At 42.3% G+C, this 18,489-nt stretch overlaps 1 protein-coding gene across 2 annotated transcripts in view; it reads left to right on the top strand.

The window, feature by feature from the left end:
* LOC121282309 (transmembrane protein 164) overlaps nucleotides 1–18,489 on the top strand; it is a 149,547-nt gene that overhangs the window by 77,804 nt on the left and 53,254 nt on the right. The window lies entirely within an intron of this gene.

Below are 18,489 nucleotides of genomic sequence, written 5' to 3'. Positions count from 1 at the left end.
TTGCCTCTCATTCTTCAAAACTCCAATGAGTATAAGCCCAACCTCTCCTCATAAGAAAATCCCTCCATACCTGGGATCAACCTAGTGAACCTTCTCTGGCCTGCCTCCAATGCCAGAAATCTTTCCTTAGATAAGAGGTCCAAAACTGTTCACAGTATTCTAGGTGTGGTCTAACTAATGCCTTGTATAGTTTTAGCAAGACTTCTGTTTGAAATAAAGGCCAACATTCCTTTTGTCTTTTCTATTACCTGCTTGTATGTTAGCTTTTGCGGATTCATGCATGGGGATTCTCAAATCCTCTGTGCTTCAGCTTTCTGCAGTCTTTATCCATTTAAATAATATTCAGCTCCTCTATTCTTCCTGCCAAAATGCATAACCTCATATTTCCCACATTCCATCTGCCAAGTTTATGACTACTCACTCAACATGTCTATATCCCTCTGTAGACTGTCATCCCCACCACTTGCCTTCCTGGCTATTTATATCATCTGAAAACTTGGTGATAGTACATTCACTTCCCTCATCTAAGTATTAATATATATTATAAATAATTGTGGCCCCAGCACTGATCCCTGTGGCACTCCACTAGTTACATGTTGCCATCCTGAAAATTGCCCCCTTATCCCAACCCTGTCTTCTATTAGTTAACCAATTCTCTCTCCATGCTAATATATTATCCCCAACACCACGGGCTCTTAGCTTATCAAATAGCCTTATGTGCAGTACCTTATTAAATGCCTTTTGGAAATCAAAATATATTACATCTACTGGTTCACCTTTTATCTATCCTGCTTGTTACCACTTCAAAGAGTTCTAATAAATTTGTCAGGCATGATTTCCCCTTCATGAAGCCATGCTGACTCTACTTGATTAGATTATGCACTTCTAAATGCTCTGCTAATACATCCTTTAAAATAGACTCTTAACATTTTCCCAATGATGAATGTTAAGCCAACTGGCCTGTAGTTCTGTTTTTCTCTCTCCCTTTTTGAATAAGGGTGTTACATTGACAGTTTTCCAATCTTGGACTTTTCCAGAATCTAAGGATACTTGGAAGATTACCAGATTATCCATTATTTGTGCAGCTACTTCCTTTAATATCCTAGGATGCAACCCATTAGGTCCAAGGAACTTATCAGCCTTTAGCCCCATTAGTTTCCCTAGTACCTTTTTTCTCTGGTGATTGTTATTGTATTTATTCCCCCTCCCCCCCCCCAACCTGTTCTCTTTCCCCTTTGATTATTTAGTGTTTTTGAAATGCTATTAGTGTCTTCGACTGTGAAGACTGATGCAAAGTATTTATTCAACTCCTCTACCATTTCCTGGTTCCCCATTATTATTTCCCCAGCTTTATTCCCTAAGGAGCCTATGTTCCTTTTTATATATTTAAAGAAGCTCTTACTGTCCATTTTTATATTACCTGCTGGTTTACCCTCCAAGATTATTTTCTCCCTCTTAATTATTTTTTGATCATCTTTTATTGGTTCTTAAAACTTTCCCAATCATCTGGCTTACCACTAATCTTTGCGACACTCTATGATTTTTGCTTTCAATTTGATACTATCCTTAACTTGGTTAACCATGGTTGGTTTACCCTCCTTTTCACTGGGATTTATCTTTGTTGTGAGTCATGAACTATTTTCAACGTCTGCTATTGTTCATCAACTGTCTTTTCTGCTAAACTCCTTTCCCAGTCCACTCCAGCCAACTCTGCCATCCACTCCTTTGTAATTACCCTTATGTTTAGCTTCGTTGTTTCCGACCCAGGTTTCTCACACTGAAACTGAATGCTAAATTCCACCATGTTATGGTCACTGTTTTCTAGGGGATCTTTTATTCTGAAATCCATTTATTAATTTTGCCTCATTACATATTACCAGATCCAAAATAGCCTGACCCCTGGTTGGATCCACAACATTGTTCCAGGAAACTGTCCTGAATACATTCTTGCTCGTGGCTCCTCTGCCAAATTAATTTTTCCAATCTACATGAAGACTAAAATCAACCATGATTAATGTACTGCCTTTTTTACATGCCCTCATTATCTCCTGATTTATTCATTGTCCTACAGTATAGCTACTGTTAGGGGGCCTACTCCCCACCTTTTTGTTATTTGTTACCTCCACCCATATGGATTCTACATCCTCTGATCCAAGATCATTTCTTACTATCATACTTATTCCATCTCGTACTAACAAAGCTACCCCACCATCCATTCCATCCTGCCTGTCCTTTCAAAATGTCACATACCTCTGAATGTTTAGTTCCTGCTTTGATCTCCTTGTAACCATGGCTATAAGATCAGATCTATTGACCTCTTTTGTGCCGTTAATTCATTTTATTTTGTTCTGAATACTACACGCATTTAGGTAAAGAACCATTAATTTTGCGCTTTTACCGTTTTTTGCCCCTATTTGCTGTTGTTTTTTATGTATGTATGCTGTCCCTTCCTGCCACACCCTGGGTATCATTACCTAAATAGCTGCCCTGCAATGCTGCCATATTCTCTTGCTTTGTAAGTGTATGTACCTCTTCTCCAGAACCCTCTCTCCCCCCGAAAGGGAGTTCAAGCACCCTCCTATCCCACAGCGACCACACGAGACTCGAGCTTCTTTCACTGTTTTATTCAAACGTGCAGGGGAGACTGCATCCATACAAGATGGGTACAAGCTCTCCGAATGGTTACATTTCCTTGCAGTTATACTTCTCCTTTATCTTTATTTGCATGCACCAATGATCAATATCTACATCTTTAACCTCATTTCCGACCCAGTTTCTCACACTGAAACTGAATCATTTACACACACAATTAGTTCATTGGTTCTATCCTATTATCTTCGAGACACTCATACATGATTATATTATCCACTGCTGTTCAATGTATACACACAGACCTTAACTCTCATCTGGTCCAGGCTATGACTTTTGGTTTATCAAAAGCCACCTCTTCGTCCATTGTATTTGGTTTTTAACTCTTTTTCACCTCCCCATTCAGTCTCCTCCTTTTGGCCCTTGGCAAAAGCCCAAGATGGCCAATTACCGGCGTTGAGAATTCCTCCTTTGTCTTTCAGATGGCCAGTCATCCAGACTTCTGGAGGAATCCTAAACTGCCGAGCTATATTAACTGACCTTTCCTCTATTCCCTTGAACCCCTTTCCCCATGCTCGCCGTGGACACTAGAGCATGTCTTTGGAATATTTTGTGGTAGTCCTTTAAGATTCTCTGCTGATAGTAACAGGCAAATGGTCCAAACCAATACTGCTAGGCTGAAGATCGTCATTGTCATTCGAAGGATCTCCCACCAATTGATCGAGTGCACTGAGGTAGCATCGGCTGAGGCAGACCCAGCTAACTTAGTTGTGGATTTAATGGCCAGGTCCACCTGGACGCGTCCCTTCCTAACTTGGTCCTTGGATGTGCGAGTGAATTGATGTGCTGGGTTTGTGGACTGTACCAGGGCCAATCGTGCTATCTTGCCTGGGATCTCATCGGTAAATTCTGTATTGTCCCGCTAGGGACTAAACACGTGTCCTGTCATTTGTCCTGGTAGGTGGACGTCTCCTAATGTAAGTGAGTCAGTGATTTGTTTACAAATACTGGAGTTCATGAAACACCTTAGTCCTCCAAAAACCATCTCGTCTTCACTGGTCATAAAACACATTTGGACTGCCGTGAAGGCTTCCTGGACAGGTGATATCTTGAGGATAACTCTTGTTGTTGTTAGTCAGCGGCTCTAGGATATGGCAAGTACACACAACATAACTTTGTGATTCCATACAACAGACCTTGGTACTCATCCAAATTGAGGAGTTAATGTAGGCGAGGTACCCATGGGATCCTGCTTGACAAACCCACCCATCTCTCTCTACCCCCAGGGATTCGAATCGATAACTATCGTGGAAGAAGGTTTTCGGGTAGTATTCTTGGGGCATTGTCATTAGGAATTTAATCACCCCATCCTCTCCTCCACTCTGGGATTAGGTGACTACAACTCTCATCATTCCGAGTGCAGGTTTATTAGATTCAATTGGGATATTGGCTCAAACACATGTCTGGGGACAGCCCCAAACCTGATATATTTTATATCTGACTTTATCCTTTCAATTAAATCTCAGACCACATGTCGCATACCCTTCCCTGACTTTGAGTCGGCAATGTCAATGAGCCCTTGTGCGGAGATGTCCAGGGTAACAGCCCCTCCCTTGTATACGAATAGCTGTGAAAGCATATTCTGTCCCATATGTGTTATACTGCAGTCCTTTGGCTGCTTCGGTAGCTATTTGTGATGCATAATTATTTAGTTCATAGAACTGAGCAGAGTTTACCACTGAATTCGCACTTCCAAAGAGACCACCTGTATCCCCCAACAGGCTCCTTATCCATCTTCCCCACTTTCTTGCCCCTGGGGTAATTTGAGCCTTGTAATCCCCAATAACCTGTTCTAACCAATATTTAGCCCACTTAATCGAGTTTTGGTGATTTCCGCATGGTCCCTGTAAGACCGTTGCTAAACCTGTGAGGTTGTACGTTATCTCCAGTGACATCATGCAACAGGGGTTTGGCCTTCCCGATCTGTACTACTCTGTCTGGAGGGGGGTTTTGTCATCATAGGGCAGCGGATTGGTTTTCAATATCCACAAGTACTCAGTTTAAAACATTGTGTATCATAACAATCATGCCCATCTATTACATATTTACATGTTTCTTGACAGTATTGTCCCTTGGGACTAGGTTCCCAAATGAAGAGAAATAGGTCTGTCCATCCGGCAATCGTATTAATCTCCTGACACACCCAAATGCTTATTAGCGAAAAACTGATGGGGACCACATGCATTCTGCATCCCCCCCCGCCATACCACCAACCCAGTCCAGTCATATTGTCATAAGTTCCAGTTATTGTTACTCCATTGCTTGTGTCTGTGCTTATGCTCAATGAGATATTACTGGGTGAGTGTATCCCACTGGGGTGTATCCTCAAGAGTGCATTTGCCATTTTATCACTGTCCTTGCCCTTGGGCAGGTACCACCACCCTGTGAAGTCCCCTTTGGTACATTCAAGAGGTGTTAGCTAGACTGGCTGCCCTGGTGCTGATAAATGTAAATTACTCTTATGACATTTTGCCACACATGGGGTCCAGTTTCCAATTGCTCGTTTGACGTATTCGTATAATGACTTGATCTATAATCCAGGTGTTGGGCTTCCTTATACATTCCCCAATTCCTCCTCGGGGGCATAGTACGTATTGTCTGGGGTGGAATCAGATGTCATCATTGACTTAATGGTCGGTGCCTCCCATGCCAGTACTGACACGCCCACGACCAGGATTGTTGACCTGTGGAGACATTAACATCGGCTCCCGTTGTCCGGATTACTGCTTGGTGATTCATCATATATCTTTAACTGTGTGTAACGCCTCCATTTACTTCCCGTTTTTATATCTACAAGTGCACATGTATCACCTGTCATAATTACCTCGAGTGGTCCATGCCATATGTGGGCAAACTCTGTTTGTTCTGGGCTCACCTTGACCATCACCTTATTCCCCACTTTGTGGGGGAGGGGGGGTGGTCTGTTGTTCTCTTTGGATTTGTCTGTTTCCATATCCTTAATCACCTGTCAGTCTTTGACTTCGTTCCTTAACTCATGCAATTGCTTATTCATTTCCCTCACATAGTCTCGCACCCTTCCTTTTACTGGTCCTACATCTCCCCCTCCTACTGTTTTCCTTGGGTAACTGCATGGTTCTCCTTGTCATTAGTTCAAATGGAGTGAACCCAGTGGTCCTGCTTGGGGTAGCCCTAAGGCACATCAGAATATTGGCCAACATTGTTGCCCAGCTGTTCCCTGTCTCTACTTTTGCTATTGATGTTTTTAAAGTTTGGTTCATCCTTTCCACATCCCCAAGCTCTGTGGGTGGTAGTGAATGTGGAATTTCTGTTTAATCTCCATAAATTTACACATTTTCTTTTTAATGACTCTTCCTGTGAAATGAGTTCCCTGATCTGAATCCATCTGGATAGGCACCCTCACTCCTTCCAGGCTATTATCTCCTGCTGCTGCCCCACATTGGACCTCATTCCTTAAGCTGTCTACACAACTCTACAATGCACCTTCTTATCCTATCTTTCAATGGCTCAGTATCTTCACTTCCAGTGGCAGTTCTCTCTGGGAGCTGCTTAACTCTGCTTGACATCAGAGTGTTAATCCAGTGGTTTTACCTTTTGTAGCTCACAGGCACATTAATATAATCAGTAATACATCTATTTAGCCTTTTTCCAGCTTCCCTTTAGCTGCATCCATCTTGTGATAAATTGTTGTTAAGTATTATTGCTCCTTACCCTTCAATTGCCTCAACTACAGATTCTACATAGTTTTACATCGAAGGTTTTTTTTTCCCCTGACCACGATCATCCTAAGATTCTCTTGAGGCCCGTTTCTCTATTGTCTTGATCGTTTAAAATGTTTCTTTGCTCTTTAGGCCATGTTAACTATTCCATGTCAATGAGGATCTCTGTCTCTAGATCTTTGCCTATCTCCCCCTGTGCAGTTCCAATGTCTCAGTTGATGGTCCGATTATCAAATTCAGTTCCCTCTAAAACAGTTTATATATTGTGTCCTCTTCCTGTAACTCTTTCCCCTACCCTAATCCTTTCCTCATACCATTTTACACATGCAATAGCTACCATCTTGTTCAGGTTGTCTGGAGAGACTTTACAGTTCAATAAAGTATTCTCATAACAGTTTTAAAACGGAAATCAGGCATTGACATGTTTTGCTTCCTTATCTTCTCCAGCAACATTTTATTGTTTCAAAATTAACCCACTAAATTGTGTCTGACCCCTTTTTTAAAAATAATTATCCCAGATTCATTAACTCGGCCAAAAATTGGATTTCTGCCAAATTTTGTCAAGGTCTTGAGCTTAACTTTTTATTTTGATTAAAGTTACCTTGTATTTGAATCAACTTTGGAAAGACTTTCACCCTTTCCTGTCCTGTACTGAGAATTCAGGACACTATCGGGTAACTGCATATTTTTCAACAATGCATCATCCCAAAAGTGGTTTGACTCAGCAAAGCTTCTATCTGACTGGTCTCCGCACCAGTTATCAGCACTACAATTGGTTTCAATATCTGCAGGCTGGAGGAAGAAAAAATTTCAAGGGCTCCCAATTCTGGACATGAGGTAGGCCATTCAGCCCATTGCAGTTGTGCCAGTATTAGCTGTTTACTTGGAGCTATTGAACACTACCCGTTACCCCCTCATGCTTGGATGTTGCATGAGGATTGCGCTTGTGCAATTAATGAGCAAATATTCACTGTCTAAATTCGTGCCAGAAGAGTCAGTTGGGCACCCACATCCCAACATGAGTAAGCACCTTCCGGAGAGAAGGGCAGAAAGTTCAATGTAGAGTGACTTGGCTGGGGGATGGGTAGGAGAGTTTGATGGAAGGAAACATCTAAAAATAATTCTAACACAACACAGCAATGCATATTTTAAGTTCCATGGTGCTGGGGGCTGCTTTGCAAGTGACCTGTTTATAAATCTGTCTGACTGCTGGGGAGCTGGAGCCATCTACTGGTGACTTGCAGATATTGACATAACAGGCTGGATTTTTATAACGTGTTTGGACTGAAGCTGTTCTTTCTAGAAGTTGTTGTATTGCAGGTGTTTGGATATTTTAGATTTAAATTTTTTTTTTAAATTTTATCTCATTGGCACGCTTTCCCCCTTTGTAAAATTATCTTTGTCGACATGCCTGAGCTGGTGAAGTTTGCAGGGACCATGTTTTGGAACATAAATTTAAATAACAGATCCGAAACGCCAAACCATTTTGGCAGTTTGTATCATTTGTTCACTGCAGCTTTTTGCCAAGAGTCATTTGGTAAAAGCTGAGAAATTTTAGTCATGTTCAGGTCAGATAATTTGAAAGTAACCAGCATCTTAAATAAATGTACACAATGCTGCAGGAGGTGAATGAAGTCTGCAAAAGCAAAATGCTGAGGCTGCTGGATATCTGAAATAAAAACACAAAAAGCTGGAAATACTCAGCAGGTCTGGCAATGAAGTTTGATTTTGCTACTTCAAAGATAGCAACATTACTAGTCATGTCTCCTTATTTATAAGGAACAGGCTACAAGGTGGCGTGGTTGCAATTCACCTCAAAGATTAGTACATGATAAATCATTACTAGCTAATGGTAATGTTGGAAATGAAGCAAATATGCAGACACTGGACGTCTGAAAGTTAGAAAATGCTGGAAACACTGAGCTGGCCATATTTTACTGATCGATTCTGAACATATTTGTGGCTATCGAGGAATAGGCAATAAAATAAATGGTGCAAAACTCTACCTTTGGTGAGGCAAGAGCTAGCGATGTCTGTCCACTGGGCCAACTCTCATGCCTAGCTCTGCCAAACACAGCACTGCATCAGTTTACATTTAAAATGTTCATTCAGTTCTCCTCTCCTGAATAGAGTTTGCTGATACCAGAGTGTTGTAATATGGGTTCTTTTCGATGTCTCAATGATGATCTTGAAACTTTCATATTTAAACATGAACCCTTTAACACATTCAAGGTTTGGGCAAACATGGTGCTGTTATTTCCATGCAGACTGGTTCCAGAGTGTTCTTTCTAGTCTGTGTTCTCAATCCTTTTTTTTCACCAACTCATGCCCATCCATCTCTAGTTGCCCTTGAGAAGGTGGTGGTGAGCTGCTGCCTTGAACCACTGCAGCTCATGTGGTGTGGATATACCCACCGTGCTGTGAGGAAGGGAGTTCCAGGATTTTGACCCAGTGACAATTAAGGAACGGCTATGTTTCCAAGTCAGGATGGTGAGCGACTTGGAGGGGAACTTCCAGGTGGTGGCGTTCCCATCTATCTGCTGTCCTTATCCTTCTAGATGGTAGTGGTCATGGGTTTGGAAGGTGCTGTCTAAGGAGCCTTAGTGAATTCCTGCAGTGCATCTTGTTAATGGTACACGCTGCTGCCATTGTGTGTAGGTGGTGGAGGGAGTAAATGTCACCACATCCAAAAACAATCAAGTGGGCTGTTTTGTCCTGGACAGTGTCGAGCTTCCTGCGTACTGTGGGAGCTGCACTCATCCAGGCAAGTGGGGAATATTCCATCAGACTCCTGACTCGAGCCTTGTGGATGGTGGACAGGCTTTGGGGAGTCAGGAGGTGAGTTACTCGCTGCAGAATTCCTAGCGTCCGACCTGCTCCTGTAGCCACAGTATTTGTATGGCTAGTCCAGTTCAGTTTCTGGTCAATGGTAACCCCCAGGATGTTGATAGTGGGGGAATTCAATGATGGAAATGCCATTGAATGTCAAAGGATGATAGATACTCTCTTGTTGGAGATGGTCGCAGCCTGGCACCTGTGTGGCATGCATGTTACTTGCCACTTGTCAGCCCAAGCCATTTATTGTCCAGGTCTTGCGGCATTTGGACATGGACTGCTTCAGTATCTGAGGAGTCGCAAATGGTGCTGAACATTGTGCAATGATCAGTGAACATCCTCACCTTAGATGCTTCATCAAAGATCTTCCTTCCATCATAAGGTCAGAAGATGGTTGGGCCGAGGACACTACCCTGAGGAACTCCTGCAGTGATGTCCTGGAGCTGAGATGACTGACCTCCAACAACCACAACCATCTTCCTTTGTGCTAGGTATGACTCCAACCAGTGGAGAGTTTTCCCCCTTATTCCCATTGACTCCAGTTTTGTTAGAGCTGCTTGATGCCACACTTGGTCAAATGCGACCTTGCTGTCAAGGGCAGTCACCCTCGCCGCACCTCGGGAGTTCAGCTCTTTTGCAGATGTTTGAACCAAGACTGTAATGAGTCAGGAGCTGAGTGGCTCTGATGGAACCCAAACTGGGCTTCAGTGAGCAGGTTATTGCTAAGCAAGTGCTGTTTGATTGCACTGTTGATGACCCCTTCCATTACTTTACTGAAGATGGAGAGTAGCCTGATGGAGTGGTAATTAGCCAGGTTGAATAAGTCCTGCTTTTTGTGTGCAGGACATACCTGGGCAATTTTCCACATAGCTGGGTGGATGCCAGTGTTGTAGCTGTACTGGAACAGCTTGGCTAGGGGTGCAGCAACTTGTGGAGCATAAGTCTTCAGTACTATTGCTGGATTATTCTCAGGGCCCATAGCCTTTGCAGTATCCAGAAACAAGCAGGTTCTTGATATCATGTGAAGTGAATTGAAATGGCTGAAGACTGGCATTCGTCTCTGGAGGCCCCCAGCATTACCATGTGACTCTAGCACCAACCACGGTAGAATATATATTCTCCAGTCTCATATTAACCCTTGCTCTGCTGAGCACCTTTACAGTGACATGAAGGCACATGTTCCTTGCACTTTGTTGGATGATGTTATATGTGCCAGCTGCTCTGGTGCCTCACCCAAGTGGCTGTCATGTGTGAGCCTAGACAATGAAATATTGCCAGGCTGTCCAGTTGTGATGGAGACCATAGTGAAGCCTTGTTCTGTGCCAGATCTGACTTCAGTGCACTTTTTTTTTCCAGAAGCCGGAAAGTGATTTTCCCCTTCACTTCCCCCAACCCCCTGCCACCAGCCCTGCTCTTAATAGAATCTTTACATTTTATTCCAGTTTGCCTTTTTAAGAAAAATCATCCTTTTAATGGATACTTATCTCACCTATCTATAAATGACAGGATGTGCAGTGATTTGACTGGAGCATATGTTTCCCATAATGGCAGGAAATTAGTGATCACAATAACACATTCTTGAAATTCATAAATGCACTTTTTAAAAATGAAAAATTATCATGGTCAGTTGATATTGCAGACTTGTTTTAGTAATTGTGTGGCCAGGGAACCAGGTCGAAAACATTGGCAGGATGAAACCTTCCTTCTGCTTTTTGTTCGCCTGTTTCGTTTTGACTCTGGCACACTTTCTAATGTTGAATTGGGCCTGGTTAAGCTGCTTGCACTTGAAGCCTCCCAAGTGCTTTATGTCTTCTTCAGCCAATTCTTTGACCCACTGCAGCTCTTTTTATGGAAAGTGACACACAAGGAAAGGGTTCAGAAGATGTACGTGTGACGATATTGATTGTTTCCAACACTCTGTCCTAGATGATTTCTTATGATTTAAATACTTTGGTGCTGGGGATGACTTATGGGCTACCGTGCTCTATTACACTGATCTCAGAAACCACACCAGCAACGAACGATAAAACTGCAGTGCTTTTTTTTTAAACTTCCTCACGCTCTTGCCTTGGAGATAATAGTAAAAGGATTCTCAGTAAGATTAACAACCAGACAGGCTGCAGCGTGGCCATGTCTTCCATGGCTGGAACCATCTTTGTGCCAGCTGGTAGTGCTTACTCCTTTGCAGCTGAAAAATGGGTGGGAGGAAGGAGTTTGTGGGGTGGAGGGGGAAAGGGGAGAATGCAAATGCCATACCCTGGATCTCAACCCAGAATTCAGTCTCCAAAAGCCGGGACTGACTAGAGTGGGACTCAAACCTTGCCCCCATGAGTTGAGTGCTATCACAAAGTCAAGGCTCAGTCATGGAATTATACAATAATATTGCACAGGGTGAGGCTATTCAGCTCATCGTATCTGTGCTGGCTCCTTGAAAGAGCTATCCAATTAGTTACACTAGCATAATCTTTTCCTATTCAGTGCTGTGGTCTGAAGGGAAAAAAACTATTTTATTTTTCAGTTCTGACCCGGTTTATCTCATACCTGGGATGAGGGGTTTATCTTGATTGGAAAAAAAATGTGAACATGCTGGGCCTATATGCATTGGAGTTTAGGAGAATGAGAGATGATCTTATTGAAACACAAGATCCTGAGGGGATTTAATAGGGTAGATAACATGTGGATGTTTCCACTTGTGGGAGAGACTAGAACTAGGGGGCATGGATTAGGGAATACAGATTAAGAAAAAGAGGTCTACTATGAAGGCAGATGAATTTTTTTTTTCTCTAAGGTATGTTACTATGTGGGATTCTTTTCCCCAGAAAGTGATGGAGGCTGGGTCATTGAACTTCTTCAAGGTAGAGTTGGATAGATTTTTGCATGAGGGAGTCTGAGGCTATTGGGGGGGCAGATGGCAAAATAGAGTTGAGACTCGCCATGATCTTATTGAATGGTGGAGCAGGCTCGAAGGGCTGAATGGCCTACTCCTACTCCTAAATCCTATGTTCGTATATTAATCTTCATGTTGTTTAAACTTTCAAGAAGGTTTGTGTGGGAGGCAGTACTTGATGTTTGTACAGATAACCAGACCCTGCCATGTAAGTTGGATGGGTAATTTTAAGACATTCATCCCTGGCACCCTGTTTTGTTGTTTTTTTTTAAACAAATTACAGATTAAATTTAATTATTATTCATTTTAACATCAACTTGTTTTTCTTTTCTTTTGGTGTGTTATTTTTATGGGTGGGGGAAGAATATTTTTGGAAAGTGCTGACAACCTAAACATAGGAAGGACTGAGACTAATAGTGAGAGGAAATGGATTTGACAACAATTAATTAAGTTAGGATACCACGGTGATCATTATTCTACTTGTTTATTAATATAGCTTCCTGAACCGCACTTTGTCCAGTGAATCTTCCCATTTTCCCAGTGATGATGGTTTAAAAAAAAATACATTTAACACTTATTGAAACAGGAGACTGAGAAAAGTAGGTGTAAAAGTCAATCATAATCCTTTAACGTTTTCACTGAGTCAGGTGACCTGCTTTAATTGCGATGTTTGCTTTATAGGATAAGCTAGTTTTGCCAGGATATGAACCCCTCCTACTTTATTACTTCCCTGTTTTGTTTTATTGTGTGTATGTATGAGCTGATATTAAAGGTCCGGATGGGGGCTGGTGAAGGTGCTAGAGCAACATTTGGCTTCAGTTTCCAGTTTAATAGAGGTGCCAACTTGTGTTGTCACCTTAGTCTGCAGATGATTCTGTTACTGTAAATTCAGCCCACACTGGATGATAAAGGCATAACGCCGCAGCTTTATTTGAAAATCAAATTTAAAATATGTTAAATGTGTTAAATTTAGAAGAAGCAGCAACTTGTATTTTGTACAAAAATACCTGGAAAAACTCGGGTTTGACAGCATCTGCGGAGAGGGATACAGTTAACGTTGCGAGTCTCTTGTATTTTGTAACTGGCTGCATTCTGTGACAGAAATTTAAATGATTGTGTTTGTTTTGTGACTTGCTGCTAAAATTTCAAGGGGCTCACCTTTGACATTATTTATGAACCGATTTCTTCCTCCTGCCCAATTTTTGCCTCCCCACTCCTAAGTACAGTGATTTCATGCTGGGGTATGGTTTCAGGAGTGCCAGTGGCTGTCTCCCAAGTAGACTGTGTCTTCATCTGAGCTGGCAGGAAATTACAGGAGGAATTGCAGCCAAGGTTGTATTGGAATGTGCAGTAAGGACAAAAACAGGTTTAACTGCCATGCCCCAACAGGGGCTACAGGATAACAATAAGGACCAGGAACCTTGGTTGAATTATTGTTTCTTCCCACCTCTCCATAAAGTGGATGCTAAAGAGAATGGTAGCACTCCCGATAAGAAGAACACTAATTTCCTTGATTTGTGGGGTTCAGGGCACTAGCGGCTTCAGGAGGAGCTCCAGACAAATAGCTTGATTTTAATTTTAAAATGGCTCCCACACATTGAAGATCAGTGCTTAATTATCTTGACTTTCATTTCTTTTAAAGTAAAGAGGACCTAGGTGTTGATAGAACTGCACTGAGCTACCATCTGATTAAAAGAATCTACTTTACTGATGTGACTGACCATAGCAAGAATTCTTGTTCCAACTTTAAATACACTCCATTAAAACTGAGTTTTTTTTTAAAGTTTCAAGGATTTTCTTTTATCCAATAATCATACTATATACCTTTTTCTAATTTAAATCAAGTTATTAATAGAACGGACTGATGCGGTTGTTCTTTTTTATTTTGCCTAGTTCTGGCTGTAGAACATTGAACACCAGCAACAGACTTCACATTAGGACCAGAATTGGGAGTGAGAGCAGAGGGGAGGGTAACTGGGTTCTTCAAAGGATATGTCCATTGTTGTGGAGTGCGGGTGGGAGAGGTAGTCCGGGGGAGGGTAGTAAACTAGGAATGGACAGTCCAAATGTGAGGATGCGTGAATAGTTTGGAGAATTTCTCGATTTTCCTTTTTGCTTCGTTGATTTTAATGCAGAGCTGGGTTTCAGGAGCTTAAAGGGTGGTGCGGAGTCTACCCCACAGTAGATCCATTTGAGAGAGGTGCAGGCCTAGAATGCTGGAAGATCTAGCCTTTCCCTTTCTTTTGTATTGATGCATTTAATGAAGCTCTTTGGATGAACCTGCACAATCTGTTTGTATTAATTAGCATTGGATAATACTTTGGAATAATCATCCAAAGGTTTGAAACAATGCCCATGAAGAGGGAATAAAATCATGTTATTCTTGTTTCCTCCTTATAGTCAAATCCCTGGAGTTTTGAGGGCAGGTGACCATCCCAATCGAGATGGGGGTTTAAACTTGTGACCCACCCTGAGTCCAAGGCTGCAACTTTATGATCTTGCTTTCTTTCCCTTCCCCTGCTCCCTTTGGTGCTGACTGTCCTCTGACACCTAATCCAAAAGTAGTCGTTCCTCAAAATGTAAACCATGACATTGAGTCCCAGATTTTAACTGTCCCTACTTGGTTTTTGGGGGTGGGTGCGAGCTCAGTTAAAATGAAGCTAGCTACTTATTCCCTCTCCTTTCTGCCACATCCTGATATTAGTGATGCACCTACAGGGAAAACATTAAATATGCAGTTTGGGTCAAATGATGTCATCTATCCTCTCAGGAGTGAAGAGATTGGTAGTGGTGGGGGGAGGGGGTGATATTGATTCTCTCTCAAGCTCTAGTTAATTTATTTCCCCCCATCCCACATGCTTGGACCTCTACTTCTGCTCCAGTTGAGGCCTGAAAACCCAACACACATTGGGGATTGAAACTGGGGCTTTCTAGTTCAGAATGAGGTAGTTCTACAATGAGCAGTGATTGTTATGCAAAACCCTGGCTCATGGGATTAGGAGTTGATATATCAGCATGAGTATGATATATTAGCATTAGTTAATGGTTAGAGATTGGAGTGTAGGAATACATAGGTCATTTTGGGGTATCAAGACTGCAACTAATGGAGTACAGCGAGGATGAGTTATTGAGCCTCAGCTATTTACAATCTGTATCAATGACTTAGAGGGGGGAACCGAAGTGTAAAACGTCCAAGGTCGCTGACAATTCAAAGTTAAATGGGCCAGTAAACTGAGGAGAAGATTATAAAAAATGCAAAAGAATTTGGGCAGGTCAAGTAAGAATAAAGTTAATGTAAGGGAAGTAGAGTTAAGACCTGGCAGAGCAGCTCAGTCAAGTATAATGTGTGTCCCATGATATGTGAGAAGTCATGGATGTGCAGGAAGTGCTGCCAGCTGCAGAAACTTGAGCTCCAGAGCTCGAGTGACGGCTGGAGTCACTGTGGCACATCACAAGGCTGAGAGCTACGTGGAGACCACGTTCAGAGAGGTGGTCTAAAAGGCTTGGGGATGGAGAGGAAATGGGGGACCACCAGGCATTCCAAGAGAAGTAGGCAGGTCGTGCAGGAGTCCCCTGGGGTCCCGTTCACAAATTGATTTTCCGTTTTGGAAGCTGGTAAGGGTGTTGATTCCTCAGGAGAACAGTCAGAGCCAAGGTTTGTGGCACCACAAGTGGCTCGGCTCTACAGGAGGGGAGGAAAGAGAAAGGAAGAGTGATGGTGATAGGGGATTCGTAGGTTAAGGGAACAAACAGGTGTTTCTGGTGCCAGGGTCAAGGATGTCGCAGAGCATCTGCAGGACATTTTTCTGGGGGATGGTGATCAGCCAGAGGTCGTGGTCCACATTGATACCAATGACTTGGGTAGGAAGGGGGATGAAGTCCTGCAATCAGAATTTAAGGAGCTAGGTAGAAAATTAGCAAGCAGGCCCTCATGTAGCAATCTCAAGATTACTCCTAGTGCCATGTGTCTGAGTACAGAAATAGGAGGTTGAGGCAGATGAATGCGAGGCTGGAAAGATGATGCAGGAGGGAGAGCTTTAGATTCCTGGGACTGGCTCTGGGGAGATGGCACCAGTACAAGCTGGATGGGTTGCACCTGAACAGAGCTGGGACAGGGTTCCTTGCAGGGCATTTTGCTAGGGCTGTTGGGAGGGCTTTAAACTAACTTGGGAGGGGTGTGGGAACCAAGAAAAAAAATGAGGGAAGTACCAAGGTTCACAAAATACTGGGAGGGACAGATAGCACCAGAATGGAGAATAGTAAGTAACAAAAAATCTAATACAGGGTTACTATGCATGTATGTGAATGCATAGACTGTGTTAAATATTCTCGAGTACAAGATGGGAAATAAGGAGGGGTGGCAGTATTTGTTAAGGAGAGCATTGCAGTGCTGGAGAAGAAGGATGTCCTATAGGGTTCAAGGACAGAATCAATTTGGCTAAAGCTAAGTAACAAAGGGTGCAATTACATTGCTTGGTGTAGTCTACAGACTGCCAAATAGTGAGAAGGATGTAGAAGCACAAATCTGCATGGAAATTAGAGATGCAGGCATTATAGAGTAATAATAATGGGGGACTTTAATCACCTGAATGTTGACTGAGACACTGGTAGTATAAAGAGCAGAGGCGGGCACAATTTCTAGATTGTTGAAAATTCTCCTGAACACAATGGTATGTGTCCAATCCAACAAGACTTGGTTCTTGGAAATGAGGCAGGTCAAGTAGATCAAGTGTCAGTGGGGGAACATAGGAGACAGTGATCATTGTATTGTATGTTTTAGGATGATAGAAAACAGCGATAGGCAATCCAGAGTAAAAATAATTAACTGAACAAGAGCAGACTTCAATGGGACAAGAATGGAGCTAGGCCAGAGACTGGAATGAAAGATTGGCAGGAAAAATTGTAGTTGAACAATGGGCTACCTTCAAAAAGAGAATTGGTTCAGGCATAGTCAAGGTATATTCCATTGAAAGGGAAAGCTAGGACAAAGATTCCAGAGATCCTTGGATGAAAAAGGAGATAGAAATTAAGATAAAGAAGAAAAAGTGTGCTTATGACAGGTGCCGGGTAGAAAATACAATTGAGAACAAGGAGGAATACAGAAGATTCAGAGGTGAGGTGAAAAAGCATATTAGAGAAGTGAAGAGGGATTATGAGAAAAAGACTGACAGCCAACATAAAGGGGAATCCCAAAGTCTTCTGTAGGCATATAAATAGTAAAAGGGTGGTAAAAGGAGGAGTAGGGCTGATTAGGGACCTAAAAGGGAATTTACATATGGACAAAGGGGCCATGACTGAGGTATTAAATGAATACTTTGCACCCTCCTTTACCAAAGAGGTAGATGCTACCCAGGCCATGGTGACAGATGAGGACACTCTGTCACTAGAAGGGTTCAAAATTGATAAGGAGGAAGTGTTGAATAGACTGTCTACTTAAAGTTGACAAGGCACAGGGACCGGATGAGATGCATCCAAGGATATTGAAGAAAGTGAGTAGAAATTGCGGGGGCACTGGCCATAATCTTTCCGTTTTCCCTAGATTTGGGAGTGGTGCCAGAGGGCTGGAGAATTGCAAACATTATGCCCTTGTTCAAAAAAGGTTGTAAGGATAAGCTCAGCAATTACAGACCAGTCAGTTTAACTTTAGTGGTGTGCAAGATTCTAGAAACAACTATTTGGGATAGTATGAGTAGTCACATGGAAAAATATGGTTTGATAAGGAAGATCCAGCATGGATTTCTAAAGGGGAAATCATGTTTAACTAACTTGCTGAAGATCTTTGAAGAAGTAACAGAAAAGGTTGATGAGGGTAATGCTGTTGATGTGGTGTACATGGACTTTGAAAAGGCATTTGATACAGTGCCACACAACTGACTTGAGAAAAGTTATTCTCACGAAATAAAAGGGACAGTAACAACATGGATACAAAATTGACTGAAAAATAGGAAGCAGAGAGTAATGGTCAATGGATATTTTTCAGGCTGGAGGAAGGTTTGTAGTGGAGTTATCCAGGGGTCGATATTGGGACCCTTGCTTTTCATGATGTTTATTAATGATCTAGATCTTGGTGTGCAGGGAACAATTTTCTAAATTTGCAGATGATACGAAGCTTGGGAGTGTTTTGAGCTGCAAGGAGGATGGTGTGGAGCTTCAAAAGGATGTAGACAAGTTGGTGGAGTGGGCAGATAGGCGGCAGATGAAGTTCAGTGTGGCGAAGTGTGAGATGCAGGAGCAGAAAGACTTGTACCTTTTATATGTACATAGATCATTGAAGGTGGCAGGACAGATGAAGAGAGCAATTAATAATGCATATAGTATCCTGGGTTTTATTAATAGGTGCATAGAGTACAAAAGCAGGAAGGTTATGATGACTTTATATACGATACTCGTTAGGCCTCAGTTGGAACATTTGCACAGTTC

This window comes from Carcharodon carcharias, chromosome 9, assembly GCF_017639515.1.
Source record: "Carcharodon carcharias isolate sCarCar2 chromosome 9, sCarCar2.pri, whole genome shotgun sequence".
Lineage (NCBI taxonomy): Eukaryota > Metazoa > Chordata > Chondrichthyes > Lamniformes > Lamnidae > Carcharodon > Carcharodon carcharias.
The sequence above is the reverse complement of the archived record's forward strand: the minus strand, read 5'-3'. Positions and strand labels throughout refer to the sequence as shown.